The 9799-nt window shown below is 40.6% G+C and overlaps 2 long non-coding RNA genes across 3 annotated transcripts; both read left to right on the top strand.

Moving 5' to 3' along the window:
- The first annotated feature begins 369 nt into the window (after positions 1 to 369).
- LOC143788333 (uncharacterized) lies at positions 370 to 4329 on the top strand. The gene is made up of 4 exons (XR_013218606.1): positions 370 to 558; positions 1408 to 1538; positions 2040 to 2096; positions 4167 to 4329. It is a non-coding gene; the product is annotated as an uncharacterized LOC143788333 (long non-coding RNA).
- Positions 4330 to 7917: 3588 nt separating this feature from the next.
- LOC143788768 (uncharacterized) lies at positions 7918 to 9165 on the top strand. 2 transcript variants are annotated; one of them, XR_013218732.1, is made up of 4 exons: positions 7918 to 7987; positions 8416 to 8503; positions 8682 to 8740; positions 9030 to 9165. It is a non-coding gene; the product is annotated as an uncharacterized LOC143788768 (long non-coding RNA). The 2 variants fall into 2 exon arrangements; XR_013218731.1 differs by lacking the exon at positions 9030 to 9165 and having other exon boundaries at positions 8682 to 8808.
- The last annotated feature ends 634 nt before the right edge of the window (positions 9166 to 9799 follow it).

Raw genomic sequence — 9799 nt, 5'->3', positions numbered from 1 at the left:
GGTTTGGAGACATGAAGTTTTTCTTGACTCTGAGTGTTTGCTATGGCCTGGTTTTCCATTTTACACATTCAGGTAAGGAGCAAATATGCTTAATTTGGGTCTGTTTGGGTAGGTTGAGATGTCTTCGAACTGGTGCCACAGAAGGCAGGACAACCGGCACATGTCAAACATGCATGCTTTTTCTTTATAAATCAATGACACCATTAAAAAAACATGATTCAAGGTAATGTTCATAGATATTTATAATGACCCAAGTGATGCAAAAATTGGGACACGATGGGATATTCATTTCCCCGATGTATGCGCCAAATTTATACCCATAATATAATGTGATCGAAACCTTACTTCTTTGAAGTCAGAATAGAAAAACGAGATCGGTTCTGCTATGGATTGACATTTTTTAATGTTTTAAGGGGTCACATTATGTCTTTCATTGGAACAGGAGGTGAGAGGTTCCATTGATGTGAAGTCCGTTGGCCGTCTTTCAGGTCTCGTGCCTGCCAGGCAGGTATCGTTCTCCTGTCTACATACAATACCCGGCAAATAGCTAATTCAGGGGTGAGAGGCGTTAAATAATCTATTTAAATAGTAATTATCAAGCCAATTTATGGATCCATATTGAGGGGATGAGTCTTCGTTTCAGACAAGTCTGGGAGGATGGGTGGACTATATAGGATTTAGTGGACCGTGCCCATTTGGATGAAGAGCCTGTAGACTTGGAAAATTAAGCAGATGGGATTGGAGGTCTACTTTGACTTCATAGTTTTATAGTTTTAAGGTTAAAAGAAGACAGAAGTCCAACCTATAACCTAACATAATGATTCAGAGGAAGGCAGAAATTCCATGAGGTAGACAGCCCTATATTAGGGGAAAAAGTATTTCATGACTCCACAAAGGGCAGTTTGACCAGTTCCCCAGATCAATGTCCCATCACAGAATCTAGTACTCATAACCTGTAATATATTTTTCAAGAAAGGCATCCAGGGTCTCCTTGTACTTTTTTTTTTTTTAGGGAATCAACCATCATAATGTTATGTGTCCGAGAGTTCTATAAATTCACTGCCTGTAAAGTAAAGAATCCATACGCTCACTGCTGTTACAGTATAGAATCATCGTCTGTGATTACGGTTAAACCTTCTTTTCTCTAGCCGTAGATGAGGCCTCCTTGTCACCATTGCAGGTCGTAGTGTAAAAAGATGATTAGACAGATTTCCGTACTGGAGCTCCAAATTTGCCGCACTAGTGACTTTTATAGAGGCAAGACTTAAAGCATGTTTTGCCCAAAGACCTACTTACATTTGCACATGAATACTTTTAAAAATTGAAAATACTTCTTTTTACGCAATACTGACTCTTCTGGAACCAATTCTTCCAATTATAAATGATCAATATTTAACTTCTTAACAGTCTTTTTGAAGAAAACTGAAGCATCTGGCTTCCTGCCCATAGTTGGAAGGAAACAAGGCGGTAATGGACCTTGTTCTGGTAGGAGGTGCGAGCTTGAGAACAGTGATGCCGTTGATGAGCGCCATTTAAGGGTTGGTAATTTTTCAATACTAATATTCACCGAAATGAATGATCCAGAGTGGTTCTATGTCTTCTCGACCTTGTGCTGGATACATTATTTAGTTAATAGAGGCGTAATTTGGATTGGGAACCACCTCTTCGTAGATAAACATCTCTTTAGGAGATGTCAAAAAGCAGTCAACCCCTTAACTTTATCCAAAATTACGGTAGTTTATTTTTCCTAATAAGCATTTCCACTAACACTTAGTGGAAAACTTCACAATCTTTTTCTATCTTAAGGTCTCATTATCCAAAAGTATGGTCAGATGACCATTAACTCATCCATCTCTTGGCTACAATTCTCATGTATGAGGCCATCTAAAAAAGATCTGGCAAGATCTACTTTGGCCACACAAGTTATGGCCCATTCTACAATCTGCATTAGATGGAGTCTTTATTATTATTATTATTATTTATTATTGGGCAGGATATAAACTGTGAACCATTTTCTCTTCCTTATATTCCTATTTCAGGTTCGGTCGAGTAGAAGAGCGGAGTCTTCATCATCTGAATCTGCTATGGTTCCACAGGTATCTGGAGATATTAGGGGACATTTATTATTGGGTTTGCAATAAAAATAAAATTTCACAGAAGTTCATTTCATTATTGTAAATGAAAAAATCTAAATTTATCAACGTTTTATGCCATTAGTATACCATTTTAGTGTATAAAGGAAAACATTAAAAAATGACAAAAAAAAATAGTGTCACGCGTGGTTAGGTTAACATTTTACAGTGAAATATGAAATATTACAAAAATGTCTACAAAAAGTCACATATTCTAGACACATCTTAATAAAGGCGTAGAACAAATACATTTATGATGCAACCATATTAATACATACTAAAACAGTAATCAAAAGGCATAGTTTCTGTATTGGGGCTGAGAGCATATTAAAGTACAGCACTCTTAACAAATGACAAGGATATAATCACAATAGTGACGTACTCCCAATAATATGGCAAAGCTGAGAACAGAACGGAGCAAACCAAAATCCACCAGAAAATAAAATACGGTAAACTAAATAGATTTTATTAGGACATAACAAAAAAATCTACTAAACGAAGAGAACATGATAACAATTAAAGAAATATGGAGGAGACATGGAGGTAGGCAAAGGATAGGGTAGAGGTCAGAGTAGGACCTAGGGAAGCTGGACCATAAGATCACTACAACATATGTAAAGGCAGCACCAAGTGGTAGGAAATGCAGTTAGTTATAGGATGTATCCTGTATACCAACAGTGTAGGCCGCCATAAGAGATCAATTCTGCTTACCAATAGTAGATCTGGACCGCTATAACCCTCCTTGCAGCCCCTGACGCGCGTTTCGCATGCCTGCTTTATCGAAGGGGTGTAGATGGAAATCCTGCCTCATGGGTTTAAATATGTGCCAAACGGAAGGCGCCGATAATTTCAGTGCATGCACCACCTCTGATACCACCATGAATCCTGACAATACTTCTAACCTTCAGGCCACTGGGATCGAATCAGTGACAGACTGTAAAATGTCTCGGTCGAGTTCTAAGTGTCGATACATCAGACACATTTTTAATACATAATACATTATAAAGTCTCAATTTACACACAAAAAAATTCTGCATTGACTGGCGATATTTGACTCACTGGTCTTAGGTTCTTCTCTAACATTGGTAAGTTTACCACCAGGCTTAAAAAGTGGTGCTGGCATAATCTACACCACGGAGTAGCGGAGATGAAGCGAGTAAAATAAAGATTGGCACACATTACCCCATTTTTGATAAATGTGGGCCAGTATATAATAATAAGTTTGTTTGTGTCATAAATGACCTCTTAGGGCCCCATCAAGGTCATATCCCCCTTATTGTCTTTTATTAAGAAACTGTAAGGGGCTGCGTTCCCCATAGATGGTGCAATGCCAACAAACAAGGAGGGGTAATCAGCACAAGAGTCAAGTTAAAGGGGACGGCAAACAAGCATATCTCAATATTCAAATTTCCCCCCACATCCCCCACAAAATTGTCAGGGATCTGCCCCACATATTTAGGACTCCAGGCGTCTATGTTTCCCCACTTCCCCGCACACATGCATTTGGCTCGGCTGGCTCATCTTACCTGAAAACAAAAAAAAATCTTTAAAATTCTAACTGCCAGACCCTTTTATTCTTCGACATCATCTGTAATGAAACAGACGGGAGGCCCCCGTACAGATCTGATAGCTGTTGCAGCCTAAATGGACAGGTTCAGACAACTTTCATTAAATGTGTATTGGGCCTTCACACTGATCCCAAGAACAAGGAGGCTCCATCCCTGTTCCTGAATAAGAAGTGTCACTGCACCCATGATGACTAAGGGAGTTAAGTTGGAGTTAGGTAAACAGCAAAGATATCTCCAACCATATTGCCAATTTATTTTTATAGACCGTCGTCTACACATATGTGGCTCTTTCTCCATCAGGAACTACTGTAAATGGGGTTGAACCACCTTTCTTGCGAAAAGTAGTCACCAAGTTTGTGTCACAATGATATGATATTTATGGCTGATGTACCATAAAAGTCTGTAACTGGGAATACATTCTTACACATTCTAAATCTAATAATTGTCTTCTCTTTATTCATTATAGGATATTTTACTGCCTCCAACCCCATTAGTGGGAATCACAAAATGACATGGTGTCTATCCTTGGCTGCCATTTTGCTGAGCTTGAAACATTATGACTCCTGTTTTGGTTTTGCTGAATTTTATCCTCATCCGCTTTGAATCAGTTGATGTTATATCTTTTGACAGATTGATGCACAATAAAGCAATCATATGATTCTTGGTTCATTGGAAATTCATTGAAAAATAGAAAAGATACGTACAGATTTCTAACAATATCTGAATGGTGATTGAGCAAAGTACCTTCATCCCAAAGTATTCAACATACTTTACAACTCTCCTAGACTGTTGGGGAGGCTCCAGGAAAAAGGAGAGACCACATGGACTCTTGGAATCAGAAAGCATAGCTTTGGGAAGGCTTCTAGCATGTGACGCCTGGATGCTCCATATAATTACGGAGCCTTCAGGTCCCAACTCACATTCAGGGGCTTTCTAGACAAAATCTGCTCCAAAATCTTTCTCAAAAACACCTTAAAAAGTGCATGCCATTGAACTGGTTCCTGATGAAACTCGGCAATATCCAATCAAAAGGTTTAAAAAATAATCCTTCAGGTAAAAAATTTTTTTTCAAAACTCTTCAAAATCGTTTTAGGAAAAAAAAACCCTCCTCCAAAAACTCCTAATAAGCGAGTTCAACTTGAAAAACTTGTAGTGTTTGAACGGTTAAAAAAAATAAAAATCTCAGTGTGAGCACAGTCTAAGAGTGTGGAAGAGGCATTCCTGGAAAAAGGGAACATGACTACAGGGGAAAAACATTTTGAGTGTGTGATCCTCCTGGAAGGATAGATGTAGAATAGTGATGATCAAGCACTGAAATGCTCGAGTGCTCATTACTTGAGTTGACCACATTGGGTGCTTGGACGTGCTCAACTCAAGTAGCGAGCATAATAGAAGTGAATGGGAATCTTGAGCATTCTTTCTGAGGACCCTAGCTTGCGGACTGGTGAGGGCCATGAGAGGGAGAGGTAGAGGGAAATGGACACGCTTGCCTATCACTAATCAAATTAAACTGAAAGGGAGAATATACAGATTAAATATTATTAAAAAAACGTTTTGACAGTGAGGGTGATCAATGAGTGGAACAGGCTGCCACGATCAGTGGTGAGTTCTCCTTCAATGGAAGTCTTCAAACAGAGGCTGAGCAGACATCTGTCTGAGATGGTTTAGTGAATCCTGCATTGAGCAGGGGTTGGACACGACGACCCTGGAGGTCCCTTCCAACTCTAACATTCTGGGATTGTATGAACACTTGGGTGTGAATGCAACAGAAGGCGCCCTCATAGCTGCAATAGGGACTATGACAGGTTGGGATACGTCAGACTAATGCGACTAATGCTACTGTTTTGATGGATTTACGAAGTAGCACATTTACTGCAATGATAGTAAAAAAATATCATGATTGCGGCCAGAGGGACATGCTCGCCATTACTCATCCAGAGAAGTAACAAACACTAAGCCCTCCTATCCTAAGACTGCATAGATCATAAAACGAACAACCACCTAAAGTTAATGCCCTCCTGCAGTAAAGGACCACTTCCCTAAGGCTACGTTCACATTTGCGGTGTGCGCCGCAGCGTCGCCGCCGCAACGCACAGCGCAAATGTGAACACATGCACAACGCTGCTTTTTGCGCCGCATGCGTCCTTTTTTCCATTGATTTTGGACGCAGCAAAAATGCAACTTGCTGCGTCCTCTGCGCCCCGACGCGGGCGCCGCAGGGACGCATGCGGCGCAAAAAGCAAGTGCACCGCATGTCCATGCGCCCCCATGTTAAATATAGGGGCGCATGATGCATGCGGCGCCGCTGCGGCGCCCGACGCTGCGGCGCTAGCCGCAAATGTGAACGTAGCCTAACACGGCTTGTGCTCCATAGGTTCCTAAATTGCGATGACATGATGCAAAACTAGCATGGAGCCCCATTTTGATATTTTGCCACCCTTCTTCTTTATGATCCACATAATTTGAAAGTATTTATAACTTTTAGTGCAATTTCATTATTTAGAGCAAAGTTGAGCTTTCCCATTTGCCCATAAACCTGACATGATTATTTATTTACAGACATAACCTTGTCTGCAGTCAGATTATCTGAGGATAAAATACAAGCACAGATGTATCTTATCTATGACTTCTTACCTCTATTACATGTGTGTCTAATGAGCAGCATCTGCAACAGCAATAACTGGACATATAGCAAAGCATCTGAGCTGTCAGTAATTAGAAACTAGGCAACAAACCTACCTTCATCAGGATCACCTGAGAACTTTATTAACTTTTTGCAATAGTTTTCTTGTTTGTAAAGTCCTATCTGGGTTATTGAGGGAGTTCCTTACCCTTAGGGCTGTAGAAGTGTAAATGTCAAATTCCTGGTGGTCTTGTAAATATGTTCCTTGGGATGCAACAGCGCAGAAGATGAGGACACAGCGGGAATTTAACCAAAGATTATTATTATTCTAGCACAGTAATCTAAATGATTAGGATACAAAGTTAAATAAGGTTAGCAGATTATTAGAGACCATTATTAGAGAACTTAAGTCACTTCTGATTGAAGCAGCATTCAAAGTTCTGTGTACCGTACTTCTGCACCTCACGTTGCAGATCCCACGGATGTCCCTCCAACAATCTACTCGCTTCTATTGGCTCCGGTATTGCTCACTCAGTTCTGGCCCCAATCACTGAGCTCTGTTCCTGGTCTCTCAGATCTTCTCTCTGGTCTGGTTATTCAATTCTTTACTTGGGTCTGATGACTCATTATGACAGCTATAAGCCAATCTCGCTGCACCACACGTCCATCCTCCTACAGGTTCAGGCACTGTGCCCTACCCTACACTGCCCTCCTTGGACTTTTATAATTACTAACTGTGCCAGAGCTATCACCGAACCTGGTGTCTCTTATAATTTCTTACCTGAGGAAACATGCACTTCACTCTTCAGTTCCTGTTAATGCATTTCTCTCTCCTGTCCCTTTTCCTATCATCTTTGATGAGCAGATGGTGATGTTCGCTTGCAGACACTCTGTTAGGCATTAACTGTGTGAGTCTTCTCACTTGTCCATCTCCTTACATTCCTCCCCTCTTTAAACTCGCCAGTCCTCGGGCATCAAAGATCACTTTATCTCTAGATGCGCCTCGGGGACCAGCGTTGCTAGTATCTGTTAAGCATTAACTGTGTCTTCTCATATATCCATTTCCTTGCATTCTTCCTCTCTTTAAACTCACCAGTCCTCAACGACAAAGATCACTTTATCTCTAGATGCTCCTCGGGGGCGGTCCCAAAGTTGCTATTATCTGTTAGGCATTCCTTAAGTGAGTCTTCTCACTTGTCCATGTTCTTGCAGTCTATGGTCAACAAGCTAAACATAAATAAAATGCCTGTAACAAGTGAAGGGCTTTACATCTGCAACATATAAAGAGCTAAACTAGAGAAAAATGGGCACGTGATACGGGCAGAGGTAAACAAAATACACAAAGTACAAAATAAGTCCAAAAGAAATAAAGTTTATTCAAATCTGCACATATAAGACCAAACATTTATAAATAGTTAAAAAGAGCGCATAAGTTCCATTATTACCCTTGGTGTTGCATCCTGATAAGTTCCCTGACCAAAATAATGCAAGTAGACCAGGGCGTCTCCAAGCACAGCCGGATGAGGAACGGTTACATCACTGACTCCATCATAGCAGGACGGAATGGAACCTGGTGACTTCACAATGGAGGGACGGGTGATGTACAGGAGATCCGCTGGGTGACCCCTTTGAGGGTTTATAGTGAAGGCGAGTGAGGATGTCAGGTATGTACCGGGAGAAGGTTTCACTTTTTTTTACGCTTCCTCCCTTAGTGCCCTTACCCACTATTGGGGAAGGATTAGTAGAAACTTTGGGGCCTGGACAGAGATCTACATTCTCCCTTTCTGGAGCCGTTTATCAGAATCGGGAATGTGCAGACCTCCATGATAAGTCGGATATTTGTTGGGCTTCTAATTTAATGTAAACAATATTTTGAAAAAATGGGGGTCAGGCTGCCTCATTCAGGGGTTCACCCAAAATTTGAGTTGAGCCTAAATTTGGTAATTTGGGGGATATTTCTTGCAATGATGAAAGTTCGTTATCATGCAGTAATAATATAACTTATAATTCCAATCTCTTCCTCCATACCCCGGGGGGCCATTACTAATGGACGATGGACAACGTCATTCTGAAATCTCTTCTGTCTCTGTAGGTGTTTTCGAGAAAGTGAGGACTGTTACTACAAGCGTGCTTGTGACAATAAGAGATGCTGCTATTAAATGGCTGTCTCATTGTTCCTAGTAAGTAAATGGTTAACACAGAGGGGGTGACGAGTGGGGGCCACATCTACGGCGCCTGTAGTTCTTAATAGGGTGCATATCCTGGGGTTGGACAATGCTTTATTCTACACATTGCTTCCTTCTATAATTCCTGTCCATGATCTGGAGATTAAAGATTTTCTCTATTTCCTATTTTCAGTAACAAAACAAAGGTTCTAGAAGAAGATGAGCTTATAGAAATAAAAACTGATGACCTAGGTAAGGACAATAATGTCAGTCTATAAAAAAAACAGCAAGCGGACTGCATCCATGTGGGATCCTTTTTTTTAGTGCTTAAAGTCTAGGAGAACTTATTTTTGGGTACAAGAAAAAATGATGCTACCGTGATGGAAAAAGCGGACACATGGACCAAGAAAAGGCGAAAATTTTCTCTTTGCATGCAAAAAACCCCAAAACATCTGAATGAGGCCTTACTTATTTTGAATTGGCCTCTTCCATTACACCCATAGAAATAATTACATAATCTTCTCTTCTTTTTCGCCAAAAGAGCATCCCATCTATGTCAGAAAAGAAGAAATAGTGGACTGGGTAAAGTCAGTGGAAGGCTGAAAGAGACGAAGAATGAATAAAATCAGGATTTGTAGACAACATCAACAATATCATCATTACTACCAGCAGCGTCGGACTGGAGCACTTTTGGGCCCACCAGAGAAAATCATTCTTGGGGCCCACTATGTACAGTTGTGGCCAAAAGTATTGACACCCCTGCAATTCTGTCAGATAATACTCCGTTTCTTCCTGAAAATGATTGCAAACACAAATTCTTTGTTATTATTATCTTCATTTAATTTGCCTTAAATGAAATAACACAAAAAGAATTGTCCTAAAGCCAAATTGGATATAATTCCACACCAAACATAAAAAAGGGGGTGGACAAAAGTATTGGCACTGTTCGAAAAATCATGTGATGCTTCTCTAATTTGCGTAATTAACAGCACCTGTAACTTACCTGTGGCACCTAACAGGTGTTGGCAATAACTAAATCACACTTGCAGCCAGTTGACATGGATTAAAGTTGACTCAACCTTTGTCCTGTGTCCTTGTGTGTACCACATTCAGCATGGAGAAAAGAAAGAAGACCAAAGAACTGTCTGAGGACTTGAGAAACCAAATTGTGAGGAAGTATGAGCAATCTCAAGGCTACAAGTCCATCTCCAAAGACCTGAATGTTCTGTGTCTACCGTGCGCAGTGTCATCAAGACGTTTAAAGCCCATGGCACTGTGGCTAACCTCCCTAGATGTGGACGGAAAAGAAAA

Source organism: Ranitomeya variabilis, chromosome 8 (genome assembly GCF_051348905.1).
Source record: "Ranitomeya variabilis isolate aRanVar5 chromosome 8, aRanVar5.hap1, whole genome shotgun sequence".
Classification (NCBI taxonomy): Eukaryota; Metazoa; Chordata; class Amphibia; order Anura; family Dendrobatidae; genus Ranitomeya; species Ranitomeya variabilis.
Note: the sequence above shows the minus strand (reverse complement) of the source record. Positions and strands in the feature narration are given on the sequence as shown.